This window comes from Rhinolophus ferrumequinum, chromosome 11 (assembly GCF_004115265.2).
Source record: "Rhinolophus ferrumequinum isolate MPI-CBG mRhiFer1 chromosome 11, mRhiFer1_v1.p, whole genome shotgun sequence".
In the NCBI taxonomy this organism is placed as follows: Eukaryota; Metazoa; Chordata; class Mammalia; order Chiroptera; family Rhinolophidae; genus Rhinolophus; species Rhinolophus ferrumequinum.
In genome coordinates, this window is record NC_046294.1 from 39,096,293 (window position 1) to 39,111,519 (window position 15,227).

Consider the following 15,227-nt stretch of genomic DNA (forward strand, 5'->3'; position numbering starts at 1 on the left):
AGCAATGCTACTCAATCAAAAGATAATTTTTACTTTGATATCTCCTATTTAACAGATAAAGGGAGCCCTTGACTCCATCACAGCTGACTATATTGAATGAGTGATGGAGTAACATAATTTGCCTTGTGTCACATGACCTCACACCCAGGAATGGGGCCAAGTGTGCATAGATCTGCAGAGGCAGTTTTCTCGACAGTCTGGGCCTAGGCCAAGATGACTTTCCAAAGAAACATCTATTCTACACTTTGTCTTGCACAAAAGAATAAAATTCAGACCAGCCTACATATGTCTTTTATAGTCTTTCCCCACCCAAGAGAGATGAGATGTTGAAATAAATTAATGAAATATGCTTCCTGTCTACACAGAGCTACTTTGATCATTTATCCATTCTGTTGACCATCAAGCAGAAAGTTTCCTCAGGCCAAATGAACACTCTTGAGAACACTTATCCCTACCCCAAAGCCAGATAACATAGCCTTTGTTAGTCAGAGTATCATATCATCTAACACAGTGCTTTTCAGAGTGTTTCCCACCAAGAAGGGCCTCAGGGACCCCTGGGAAGGGCAAGGAGAAGGCCTAGTAGGAAGTATTCCAGGCCCTACATTCCTGCTTCAACCAAAGGCTCCATTCTCATTTCAAACAAAGAGCCTCTTCCCCGATCTGTCTTCCTGTTCTATTTACTGGTATATTTTCAACAAATAGTTATTGGAGACTGTCATGCAGAGTTTTAGCTCCCGCTCCCCCACAAGAACACAGGATATGGTGAGGCCAAAAGGGAACATCAACGAAGCCATGGGTAGGGTGTTCATACTACTATATTCTTGCTGGCGGCTGGGTTGGGGATACAGGAGGCAGGAGCCACACGATCTGCAATCCGCTGTCTGCTTCTCTGCCAACCAACCCAGGGGGTCCTGACCAAGCTAGGAAAGGCTTCCCCCAGAAAAGACGGCTAAGCATAGATTTGGAGGAGAAGAAGCTAACTAGGCAACTGGGAGGGAGAAGTAGGAGAGGGCACCTTTTGTGAAATGCTTGAAATAGGGAAGGTCAGGGCTCATTGGAGAACCTACAAATGGTCAGCCAGGGAGGTGGTGTGAGACAAGCTGGAGAGTGGTGAGAATCACATCACCTGCAGCCCTCAGGGAGATTGCATTTTACTCCAAGCTCAATGAGATATCTTTGAAGAGAGTATCCTGAGGAGTAAGATGATCACATTTGCTCTTTTAAAAAAAGCATTTGGGCCATAAAGTAAAAATAGGTTGATGTGTGGTTGCAGTATACAGAGCTCATATGCAAATCAAATTTTATTTCAGTAAAATTCTCTTGCCAAAATAGTTCGAAAACCCCTGATGTACAGGATAAAATACAAACTTACCATAGTATTCAAGGCTTTTCGTAAAATTTCCCCCAGACACCCTTCTGGCTACATGTGTTGCCATTTTTTCCCTTGCTCCCTGGGTTCCAAATGTTGAGGGGTTTATGCCCCTTAACTGAACACATCTCCCATTCTAGCACGGCCTTGCCTGTTTTACTTCCTTTCCCAGAATCTCCTAAAACCTGCTTTTGCCTATAATAAGGACTTTGAATTTTCTTCCCCCTGCTGTGAATATGAGAACAATGCAAAGCCTTGATTTAAAAGCACGATCACACTTAGAAAAATTAAATCATCCCCATATTTTCCAAAAATATGACTCTAAAAATTTGAGAGGCCAGAGATAGAAAACATATTTCCTATAAGATGTTTCAGTTTCCTTCATTCCTTGCTTTATGAAGTCTAAAGTGGCTCACTCCCTTATTTTGATAAAGTTGTAATTTCTGAGCCCTTACACTGTGCCTGCTAGGTCCTGTGCTACAGAGGCCCTTTAGGTACATTATCGTATATATCTTATGCTTTACAGATATTACAGGGCCTCAAATTCCTCGTCCAAAACCCTTGGGCTAGGTGTGTTTTTTAAGTCAGAGTTTTTTCAAATATTAGAAAGTTAAGATATACCACTTAACATCCCTACAATCAAACACAGCAATATTCTGCAGCAAAATGTAAGAATATTTACACTAAGAGGGTAAATAAAAACTATAAATAACTTCATGTCAGTTTTGGTCAAGTTTGGCAAACTGATCAAAATGCTCTTGTTTTCAGAGAGATTAAGACGAGGGTTTGTGGCTATTTTCATCCTTGCGCTATACCTGAGAATGATTGCAGAATGAGAGGCAGGGACGTTATTAAAGTAACATGCCTAAGGTTTTGAAGTTTTTCCTGTGTACCTTCAAAGTCCGTGGTCGGTCTTATGCTCAGAGGGGTTGTAAGGATTAAACATAATCACATATAAAAAATACAATTGCCCTGTGAGATAAGTATGACTATGAAATGTAACCCCAAAGTGATTTTCCTTGGGTCTCTATTAGCACTTCATGGGACACGCGGTGGAGAGCTGAGATTTTGGTGGCTCTCCCTGGAGCACGGATCATGATCACCTGCAGCTGCCCGTGAAATTTGGATTTCAAACTCTGTGCAGATCAAAGGTGGGATAGAAAGGTTGTTCTGATCTGGCCCTGGTGATCTGGCCTCATCTCTACCCAGTCCTTCCTTAGCATCTTATCTAAAGCCATATCCTATCTCTGTCTTCATGGTCCTATGACCCTCAGCCTCTGTCCATGGGAATCCTTCTGTCCTTCCCTGTGACTCCTCAACACCACAAACACACACACACACACACACACACGCACACACACTCACTCACTCACACACTTCGGTTACCTAACTCACACTGAACTAAGATGTTACTTCCTTCAGGTTGATTCCTTGACCAGATGCTCTTCGTATGAGAGCACATCCACAGCCTCTTGGGTTTCTCCTACCGCAGCACTGACTAACCTGTATTGTAATTGCCTATTGACTTTTCTATCTTCTGTGCTAGATTATAGGCTTCTTGAGAGCAGGAACTGTATCTTATTTATTTCTATAGCATCACTGCAATACTGAGATTCAAGGAGAAGAATTGGGGTTTGGGGAAAAGGAAAGAATTTGAGGTTGAGCTGTCTATAGGATATGATGGTGGTCTGTCTCGTGGGTAGTTAGACACAGGTACCTGCAACTCCGGAGAGATGTGAGGGGTGGGGAATGTGGATATGGGAGTCACCGAGGCAGAAGTAAGAGCTGAACCTTTTGGAGTGGCTGATGTCACCCAGAGTAAGTGTGCAGGATGGGAAGTTAAGCTGAGCCCAGAACTCTGAAGAAGACCAACATTCACCTCCAGATTTGCCAGCAAAGACCAAGATTTTGATACGCTTGGTTGCAGAAGATGTTGCCTTTTATTCCCCATTTGGTTAACTCCTGAGAGAATTTTATATTCTGAGAAAACACATTTCACTTTGAGTCTGTTCACATCAAAAGTATAAAACTCAGCTGAGATTTATAAATCATATTATCGTTCAGAAAAATAATAGCTTTACAAGATGAGAAAGCTGTTAGTAAGAATTCCCTTAGCATTTCAAAATGACAAATTTCTCCTATTCTGTGTTGCAATTTGGCAGTCATGTTGCATAGCATTTATATACTGATATACTGAATGCTCTCTTATCATGAGAGAGTGTGTTAAGGAAATCTAAATTAAATTTCTCAGTGTGTTAGCTTCTCCAACTTTGGGATATTGAGGTTCTAAATAACTTATTAATCATTTCAAAAGTTTTCTTTTAAACCCAAAGTGGAACATTTCCAGAAACGCCATCCTGAATCCCTTGGATGCTTGGCCCTTTTCTGTCTGAAGGGTTTATTCATTTGCTGTTCTCTTCCCTTGGGGAATTTGCCTGTTGGAATGAAGTTAGAATTTGCTAAGTTGTGGGTTTGCTGTCTAGTGCTGAAAGGGCCTGAGATCCCTGCTCTCACCAAAAACGAAAAGACTTGGCCGTGAAATGACTTAACATGGCACACGAATCCTCAGCTGCTGGGTCACTGCCGTGTGCAGATAATTCATGTAAGGTCCTTATTACATACACGTGGAATAAAGTAAATACTCAGTATGTGGTAGCCATGATTGTTGCTGCTGTAAATCACCAGCCCTTAACAAAGTACCTGGCACATAAACACATTTAATAAACAGTGGCTATTGTTATGATTGATATCAGGTCTGTCTCCTTCACTTGTGGAGGGAGGAGATAACGAATGGCCAAGATGAAGCTCGGGTTTGTGGTTTCCAGACAATGTTTGCCAATCCTCTTTCCAATTCCAGTAAAATCCCTATTACGGAAAATTTCTTAGAGTATTTTACAAAATTTGTCTATGATATTTTCCATAGAAGTGATCCAGTTTATAACCAGTATCATCTACTTCGTTCTACCATGAAAGAACAACTCTGTAGGAAGACTCAGGAATAAAATATCCAAGTCATAGCAATGGTAGTATCATCAGGAACTGAGGCTATCTGCCTTATTTTACTTCACAAGGATGCCAAGTGCTAATCTGACTATGGTCTCATGTTAATCAGCAAATATTTACAGAGGCTGGGTGCATTCCATGATCCAGACTCTTACCGATATTTTGTATGGCTTTAGGTGGTTGTAAGGACATGGTGCTATGTCTAGGAGTTAACAGACATCTTGGCAACCCATGATAAAGTGCCCATGGGAGAAAAAAAAAAAGTGAAAGCTTATCTGTAGCACTCTGTTTACAACACACACACAAGAACTCCATGGATGTCCAATAATAAGGTCACAATCCATGCCTGCCATCACAAAATTATTGATTCAGAGACTGGTATAGTCATCTATCATTACTGCAAGGAAGCAATTCTAGTAGTTGCCATGGGATTATTCCTGCTTAATTATCACTCATTCATAAAACATTTACTAAGCACTTATTCTGTGACAGACATTTTGTTAGGAGCTGACAATACAAAGATGAATAAAAGATGTTGCCTTCCAGTAAGGAGCTCCTAGTCCAGTGAGGAAAAGAAGAGAAACAGAAAAAGGAAATAGAAAATCAATTTTGAGCACAATGATGGAGGAGCCACTGTAGGCGGAAGAGCAGGAACTAACTTTGCCTTGGCAAAGCTCCAAGAGGAGGCAAGATGGTGGTACTGAAGGTGTGCATTGGGAGAGGGACAGCAGAAAAAGAAAACCTAAAAGATATGTTGTAGGAAAACTTATCAGGAATTAGTAACTTACTGGATCTGTTGAATACAAGATATTTTGTTTATTTAACAATTAAGCACACTTCTGAGTTCTCCCAACAACCCCATGGAGTGGGCACTGCTATTATCCCTGCTTTACAGATGAGAAGAGTAAGACAGAGGGAGGTAAACAAACTGACTCCCCATACACAAACCCCAATGACTAAAGGGAGGAATGGTGATGCCAGTGATTGAAACAAAAGATAGAAGGGACAAGAAAGAATTTCTTTTTCAATTTTCTGGAATTTTTATTGAGGTACTTGTAGATTCACATATACTGTGTTTCCCCGAAAATAACACCTAGCCAGACCATCTGCTCTAATGCGTCTCTAGGAGCAAAAATTAATATAAGACCTGATCTTATTTTAATATGATATAAGACCGGGTCATAATATAATATAATATAATATAATATAATATAATATAATATAATATAATATAATATAATGTAATATAACATAATACCAGGTCTTATATAATATAAGATTGGGTCTTATATTAAGTTTTGCTCCAAAAGACGCATTAGAGCTGATGGTCTGGCTAGGTCTTAATTTCAGGGAAACACAGTAGTTGTAAGAAATCCTACAGAGAGATCATGCATTTTGCCCAGTTTTGCCCAATGGTAATAGTTGCAAAATTTCAGTATAATATTACAACCAGGATATTGACATTGATATAATCCACCAGGCTTGAGTATAGTAACAAAATGGTGTAATAAGAATAGATGAGGACCAGATCATGCCATTCTAAAGAAACTGCCTATGACAAGCTACCAAACTTAAGAGAATATTCCCAAGTGATTCTCGGAACAAACAGTGTGTTAGAGCCCCAGTTGGAGAATCACCAACAGGTGCTATGGTGACTCTGAGCCCGAAGGCCGTCTCTGACAGGAATGAGGTGAAGTTGGGGGAGTTACTGATAAGAATGACGCCAATTGGGATAAGATTTTTCTTGGAAAGATGGCACTGGAGCTGGACTTGGAGTCCCAGAGGCTGAGTCTGTGACCAGTGACGGGCTCTTTGAAGCAGTTAGAACTGCACACCAAAAAGAGTCCCTTAGCGGGCACACCATCCATAGGCCTTGGAAGCAACAGCATCTGCTCTGAGCAGACATCTGAATCAGATGCAACAGCTCCACACGGTGCTACTGGTACACATGCAGCTTAGCTTACGACCAGAATCTGGCTAAGAGGTCACTTAGGTTCTTCAGACTACAGTCCATTCCCAACCTGTAGTCATTGGATTTCTGGAGGTTTTGATTCACATTATTGAACAAAGTTACATGTACAAAGCCCTGGTTCTAATTTTAATAAAAATTAGAGAAAAATTAGTTTTTGCACTCAGTTTATTTCTTCTTAGAATGACCCTAAGGATAACAAGCTTATTATGGTTCCATTTTATCTTATTATTGTCTAATTTTGGAGCTCTTCTTTGTCATATATTTATCAATACTATTACTCTAGCACGTTAAATTTTACCCCCTCATAAAATCCAATGGAAAATTAACAGTGAGAAATTGATGTTTCACATTATAAGAGAGACATAAAAACAAAAGAATCAAATTGGATTATGTTTTAAAGAATTAATTTAGATGTGAGAGGCATTAAAATCAGAAAGACATTCACTTACTCATGTTTCTGTTTAACAGAGTAGGTGCCAAAAAGCTGTGTGAGATATTGGAAGTACAAAGATGAGTAAGACAGTGTGTGTGATACTAAATGGTTGACAGCCCGATGAGAGAGAGATATATAATCTCATGAATCAAAATAATGCATAGCAAGTAATAGAGTCTACCCAATATCCATTTCTTCCATTTTCCATGCCTTCAGAAACCTCATTTTGGGGGGCATGGTAGAAGGTAAGTCAATCGTGATACTTCTGCTCTCACTTTTCAAGCCTTCCTTGCAGCTAGGGAATGGGAGTATATGACCCGCACGGGGCTCAGTAACATAAGAGGGGGTTTGCAGGATAGAGGGGAGAACTTCTGAGAAAGTTCTGCTTTCCAGACAACAGAAATTAATGATGCACCCTTACTTGTCCCTCTTTTTCCAGCCTTGATGAAAAATACAATGGGGAAACAAGGCAGCCATTTTGTGACCATGAGGAAAACGCCAAGAAAAATCACAGAAACTCTGGCCTTGACATCGTTTAACTGCTACAACAATACTAATAGTCACCTCTTCCTGGCCTTCTTGTTATGAGAAAAATAAACCTCTACTTGTTGAAGCTATAATTAGTCAAGTTTTCTAATGAACGTAGCTCTCAAAAGCATGCCTAATTGATACAAAGAAGTATGAACAAAGTACTGTGGGAGCACAGAGAGGGCAGTTCAAAAGGTAAGGAGGAGCAAGTACTGCTGACCCTATCCATCCACGGGGCCAGGAGCTTGCGCATCGGGGAGCCCCTATTGGACTTAGGTGGGAGTGGGGGCGGGGACAGTTTGGTCAGCAAAGTCTTGGAGAAGGACACTCTGAATGGGCCTTAGAAAGGGGCTTGGATTTGGTGGATGGAAGGTCAGGTTGTCCTTTGCTGGGACTTAACCATGGGGTGCAGAGGACAGGCACCTGTTGGCAGTGAGTAGGCAGAGAGCAGGCAGAACTGCAAGTACACTCCAGTGTAAGACATGTGCTGTAAGGGGAACGGGGGTGGGTGGGAGTTTTACAGGAAAACACAGGTGAGGGAAATACCTTTTTTTCTCTAGAGGAGCCTTTCACCTGCCCGTATGCCGTGACTGAGGAAATAGTGGAAACCCTTAGGATACGTGCTAGATCACTGGCTGGAAATTTGTCTCCTGTTAGACAAAAATTTTAAATAAACTCACATGGACGAAATAAATAGACTGAAGGATGTAGTCCCAGTTGTGGAAGCTCTGAACAGGTAGGCAATTCTGGGTAGCGAACAGGACCATTTCTCATTTCCTACTATTGTTTTAAACCATTCCTTTTTTTTTTTAAAGCATCTTTTGACCCTTCATGGGTTCTTCCCACTGGCTTAAATTAACTATCAATGGCATTTCTTAACCTTGCAAAGAGATATGAGTCTTGGGGGAAGGCAATAGCTCACAACATATCTTTAGGCCGAAATATCTTTTTTCTCTTAAGAATACAAAAACATGAGGTTTTATGTTTCTGAAAAATTGCTTCAACAAAATATCAGCCTTAGCATATTATTCAGCATTTGGCAACATGATTAATTGTACCTGGGGTATGACTAGTCAAGGGACAACCAACAGTTAGGTTCACTGTTTCGATAATATTGTTAAACTCATGATTCTGCTGTACATGTCTCATACAGATAAGCTGCTGGTCAGCGCCTGCCTCACTTTCCGCCCTGACTTCTCCACATCTCTAAACCCTCAAGCAGACTGTGAGCACCTCAAGCCCCAGAACTGGCTTACCCTTCACTGGACACCTGGAACCTAGCAGAGGATCTGGCCAAAGCTTCCTGAACCCGAGGTTCATCATCTGGGGTTGCAGACCTGTTTCAGGGTGATGGAATTTTGTGTGATGTACACAGTGCATATTTATTAAGAGTTCATAGCTTTCACCTGCTTCTCAAAGGGGTTCTTGACCTTGAAAAGCTTAAAAAACACCTTTTAGGTCTACAATGAATGACAGGAGCTATGTGACAGGGTATGACTGTCATTCCATTTAATGAAATCTCCAACTAAGATATACGCTTTTCTTTTCTAAAGATGAGGATTAAATTTTTATTCCAAGCACCCAAGGCTGCAACTGCTTTCTCAGCAGACTATGCTCTGATCTGAAATAGAACCTGTCTCGGCTGGAAAACAAGAAATAGAAAGCGGAGCATTGCTCCTGGATTTCTTGTGTGTTCCTTGCAGAGTACTTGCTGCTCTGAGCAGGGCGTGGGTGTAATCACACAATCATCCCTGCCTCTCCTTAGAGAGGAAATGCTGCCACATGGCAAGCTCCTTTCTGGCTGGTTTACACAAGTCATTACTCTCTGCAGTTGGTCCCACTCTACCGTGTCCAGAGCCACCTCCCCTTTCTGTGAGTTCCTGTAAGCCAGGGCTGGCAACATTTTCCCCTCAAGTGTAAGGAAACAATCTAGGTGACAGAGCAAGGTCCTTAAACACAGGCTACCTGCCATTCTTTCCCTTCCTCAGAGAGCTTCCCTGGCTGCCACCGGCTTCTCTGCTGTGGAAATGGAAATTTCTCGTACGGTAGCAGACCTGTGTTGGTGGATGCTCCCTCCTGTAGGCTGGGCTGGGGCCTGTGGAGAGGGTGGTTATGGTTCTTAGATACGGATTCGTGGTCCCTGAATGGGTTTCAGAGCATTCTTGAACCACTGAAAAAACCGTATGCAAACTATTAAGCATGCGCACTGCTTAGGAGAGAGATTCTACAAGAACCAGTGCTCTAAATCAGGAGGTATGATTTTCATGCTTGTTAGTACCCACCCAAGTCCTATCCACTCTACCCTCAGGAAGGATACACATGAAAGATTAAGTGATGGATTCCCTATACAATTACTGCAGGAACCTCCTAATAAGTCTCCTTTCCTTGCCAACCCATCTAATTTACCTATACTCTGCCGGGGGATTTATTGTCACCTCTAGCACATTATCACTTTCTTTCGCAGATTATTAGGCAGTAATGGCACCATAGTCTTAATTATCACGTCTCCCACCTCCACCCTGTTCCAGCCCACGGTCTGGCACATAGTAGGTCCTCTTTAAACAAAAGTTCCTCTCTCACTTCTGCATTATAATCCAAACTCTTGCCTAAATATCCACAACCCTGCATACGTAGATATAAGCTGCCTTCCAGGTCTGACATCTCCCCACTGACTCTTCTCAACTACCTCAGCTCAGCCCTGCCTTTTCACGGTGTGCAGCATGGGGGTCACATGACTCCCTTCTGGCTTCTGCACGTGCTACTCGATAAACCAGGAACCCGCTTCTGCCTCTTCACACCCTAATCACCCTAATCTGTGCCTAATCACACCCCACTCATCTGTTACCATCTCGTGGTCTCCTCAGAGTTTTGTTGACCAGGCCCATCACAAGTGACCTTCTCTGGGCTTCTAGAACACTGTTGATCTTTATTTTTCACATGGCATTCGGGCATTGGCTACTGTACTTGAACTTTAATATCTTATATTACCATTTAACGTGTGCTTACATTGTGTAGTTCTGACTGAATTCTGAGCTTTTTGGGGGAAGGGGATGTGTCTGTACCTTTGTGGCCCCTCTAGCACTTGGCACTGTGCCTTTCATGCAGGAAGCATTGCAGGTGTGTTGATCTAATATGTTTTCATACACTGACTTAACTCATAATTCAACTCTTTTATATTCAATACCCAGTGTTGTGTGTCTACCATATGTCCTCGATCTGGCAAGAAGCATAAGCTCTTCTGCATTAGCAGTGCCACCCAGAGTGCTGGAGAACAGCAAACAGTGACTGGTCTGAGTCACAAAACACTTCCCACTGCATAAAGGCCAGTTAAGTCTGCTTTGCTTCACTCAAGCTAAGCAATCTGGCTGATGGCAACCATTGTTCTCAAAATGAACCATTCAGGTTAGATTCAAAATCCCTTTATAACATTGGGAATCAGCACGATGATGATACATCTGCCAGGAGAAGGTTAAATCAAGGAGGGAACTTTATGGGAGATAATTGCTGACTGCGTTATGTATTGCACTTTGCTTATCCCGTGAGGTGACCCTGACAAAAACAACAAACAAAAAAAGACACGCATTACCCTTACATTTTTGACTCATTCCAGATTTGTTTCATGTTTCCTCTTCTTTTCAACATCTGCACCCCTCTTGTAGCGTCTGACCTCATCCTTATGGCACATCAGCTAATCAGAGGTAAGCCCCGGTCATGAGGTAAGCCATGACCCCCAAAGAGTTCTGGAGCAAGAACATGAGATCTCACGTAAGCCATAAAATCTGGGCATGATTTGCCCTGTTTTCTATCCTTTGTAATAGAAAATATTTTCCAAGATAAATTAAGAAAGGGAAGAAAGGAAGGGAGGGAGGGAAGAAAGGAGGGAGGGAAGGAGAGAGAGACAGAAAGAGAGAGAGAAAGGAAAGTAGGTAATGGTTCGATTTTCTGAGTAAAATATGTGGAAGAGAAATTAATGGAACCCCATTCTGATGCAGAGTAGAATGCAAGCGATTTATTCTTTTTAAAAATACAGTAAATTAAAAAACTTCACTAATGCTTGAGATGGGAGCTTGGGAATCATTCTGGAACCTCTTCACATTAAACAAGGTACTGCAAATCTTTTTTTTCTTCAAGAAGGCAAGGAGTAAATTAACCTCCTCCCCGCCAAACCAATAGAAATATCTATCCTAAAGGCGACAGTGCAACCATATTTACATGTTGCATGTTTTGGAGAAATAAGGATGTTGAACTTCAGTGCATGTGTTCCTGGGAAATGCTTAGAACCTTCACAGTGTCGGACTAGGAGAGGTCAGAGTGGAGATGGAAAGGAAAAAGAGGGAGGGAGGAGGAGGAGGCTTCAAGCGCCTCATCTCTTTACTCTTGTAAGGGAACAAGAGTAAAATCAGATGGTCACCACCTCCAGAGAGCAGTACAATAATTGTCCTCAAACCCGGCCCCTCAGAGTGTAGGGGACCCAAAGATCAAACATTTTCCAGGGTCTGTGCCCTGGTCAATGCTTTGTTTTGTGTTTGCAAGTGGACGCGTTTGTGCCATCAGACTGGGGTGCACATTTCCCTAGGTTTCTGGATGGCTCCATGTCACGGATGTTTTGATACAAAGTAAGAAACATTTCAAGAAAGTGAACTAGCAAAATCCTTATCCTAGCAGGACATTTGGTAATGATCTTTTGGTCATGACTTTGTACTGAATTTAAACCCTCTTCCTCCACATGCTTCAATATGCAGAGTGTTTCTTTGGGTTGACATCGCTGGTCTTGGAAATCTGTAACTCTACTTCCTGCTGACGTGGATTCTTCTCTGTTCAAGCTGCCCTAGAGGTGACCAGAAGTCCCACACAGCCAGGGGTCTCATGTCCCTGGCCGGCTCAATCTGCGATGCTGTTGTCCTGGAGTGTTGGTAGAAAAAGATAAATTCTGGCTTTCCATGTGTCTGATACCTTTCTTAGGAAGATCAAGCCAGTTCTTTGATCTATAAATTGTTATAGTTTGTGCAACATATTTTTGTGAAACCAATTAGCTGCCACTATTTAGGCTGGAGATCAATACATGAGCCAAAGGCAACCATACATGGGTTAGATATGAGAGAGGTTGATTACGTTTGGATTGCTTTCCTGAAAACTCTTCCCAGTAGGGTTCTGCATAGTCAATGGTGCAAACTGGACTCTTGAATCCTGTCTTTTGGGAAAACAATGCCAGACAAATTAAGAGAAGATGGGTTGCTTACACAGGCCTAGGTCCAGAGCAACGGGCAATGGTCCAGAGTCATTTTCCTGCTCCTTTCTGGAGTGTATGACATCATCGCATGGTGCCCCGACATAACAGTACTGACATGATGATGTGACTTGCCATGCTACCCCATACACCCCATGTATTTGTACGATAAACTTCTGGCACTGAAGTCAGCAGTGTGTGAGCAACACCACACAGAAGTCGGCAGTTACCAACATTTCCGCTGGGATCCTGTTGGGCTCTTCTGGTGTTGTTAGCATAGAAATAAAGTTGTTTTGATTTACTACTGTCTCTCTGCTATCAGAAAACTGTTATTAGGAAATTCACATTAATTAGCAACAGCTGAGGAAAGGACCAGCTATTTTGGAACTGCAGCTGCAAATCTCTTTGCAATCTGACTGTTGCCTAAATTTTAACAATTAACAGAATAAATAGTCTCTAAATGTATTTAATCATGTTAATTTTGTTTTCCTCTATTTGTGCTACTGTTTAGGACTGGTAGTTAATCTATATTAAAACTCTGATACGATTCGCATACCTTAAAGCATAACCTCAGATTTCCTATTCCTCTATGATATATAGGAAGTGATCTATTGTGTAGCTTAATGCTAATTTTTCTAACTTTGTACAGGAAAATGGATAATTAAAATTTACCAACAAGTTGGCCTATTAACCAAAATATTTGATTAAGGTAAAAATCTTATTTTATAACCATGTTGGGTAACAGAATTAGTTGGATGTGTGGAAGGAAGGAAGGAACAAAGGAAGGAAGGAAGAATGGATAGAATAATAGATAAACAGAACAACAGACAGATGGATACATACATACATGTATACATAAGGACTGAGATTTAACCTTTTAAATTCTAATCCCAACTAGTTCATTACTTTTGTTTAGAATCATCATGAAAACAGCATGGTAAAGTCATGGTATAATAGAAAGACCATTTCAGTCAGGCAGATCTTCATCGACCCCTTCAGTGTGTAGTAGGTGAATTACGTTCCTGAGCCTCAGTTTTCTGCCCTGCAAATTGGGGTTAATACCTACACAGAGCTCTTGTGAGTATCGATGAGCTAAGCTGGCATGGTAAATGACTAGCACGACGTAGGTGTCTGAAAAAAGGTTACCGTCCTTTCTTCCTTCTACTTTAAACCTTGTGTTGCTATGTATTTTCTTCTATATTTATGCCTTTTCTATCCAACTAGGGAGATAATTATACCCTTATAAAGTAGGGACTCTCTCTTGCTCATCTTGCTCAATGGGGCCCATTGGGTGTTCATACCAAGACACCAGTGTTGGCCCACGTGCCTCGACTTTATCATCAGCTGGTGCAACGGTAATAACTAACATCTATCGAGAGCTTACTATGTGCCAGGTACTCTGTAGTGAGCATTTTACATACTTCAAGGGTTCTTAGCCCTGACTGCTGATTAAAATCATTTGGGGAGCTTTAAAAAAGCATCAACACCCCGATTCCACCTCAGACCAAGGAGATCAGAATTTCCAGGTGTGGGGCCAGACACAGGTGATTTTTAAAAGCTGCGCGGGTGATTCTAATGTGAAGCCAGGGTGGAGAACATAGATTATCTTGTTTAATTCTCCATCCTTAGTGATAGGTAGGTATATTTTTAATAATAGGTAGGTATTATTATTATTATTTCCTTTTGCAGATGAAAAAAGCTAAGACACAGAGGGACCGAGTATCGTGCCCAAGTTTATATAACTCTTAAGAGGTGGAGTCAGGATTAGGAACCCGATGAGTTTGACTCCACAACCCATCACCTTCTCCACTGGGCTTTCCCGACTCCTATGTGACAAGGAAATACCAAGCTAAAACTACTGGGCAAAGATAGTGTATGGAGGTGTCCCTAGTATGATCCGGTGACTTTGATCATCATAAAAGAAAATGGGCAAAAGCACAGCAAATCCTTTCTATTTTAAAAGTGGAGAGCAGGTTTCTATCTTGCCTTCACTCTGGATCTGGCTGATCCTGTTCAAATCACAATACCTCTCTGAGCCTCAATTTCCCACAATGATTATGGTGTTGAGCTTGCAAGAGTATTGGAAGGTGCCCGGCAAACCCTAAACTACTTAAACAATGTAAAGGGCACTTCCCATGCCTTAACCCCTCACCCCCATTTTATAGAGGAAAACACAGGCTCAGGCTGGGCAGAGCCAGGACTCCAACCTTGACCTGTCTGACCCCAGAGCCTGCCTGCAAGGGGCAAACTATCTAATGCAATGTTTGCAATCAGTCAAGAACCATCTTGAAAAAAGTGATTAGCAGTAGAATCTGTAGTGATGGCCAGAGAGGTATGGAAAGTGAGACTTTTCCTGTTGTGGAGGAATAATGGAATAATTAGGCTTTTCTGTGAAGAGCTGTTTTAAAGATGGTCCTGGCAGCAGCTGCTGGGGGGAAACTTGATCTGCTCCCCTCCCACACTCCCCGCCCCCCAGCTGGTAACTCTGTCACTTCCTGGCTTTATTCCAGGGTCTAAAGTGAAAATGGAAATGCAGCCTTGCTCCAAACAGAGCCTGGCATTTCAGGTTTTCAGATGAATGTTCACGTGCCAGTCCCTCCGCTTTGTTCTCTTTTATTCCTTCCCCCATACCTAGCACAAGCCTGGCACATAGTAGGTGCTCACCAAATGGTTGTCAAATGAACAACTGAGTCCT

General features: G+C 41.8%; 1 protein-coding gene across 1 annotated transcript in view; it reads right to left on the reverse strand.

Annotated features, from left to right (window-relative positions):
- Window positions 1–15,227, reverse strand: part of SPON1 (spondin 1) — a 243,942-nt gene that overhangs the window by 145,383 nt on the left and 83,332 nt on the right. The gene's annotated exons all lie outside the window — the stretch shown is intronic.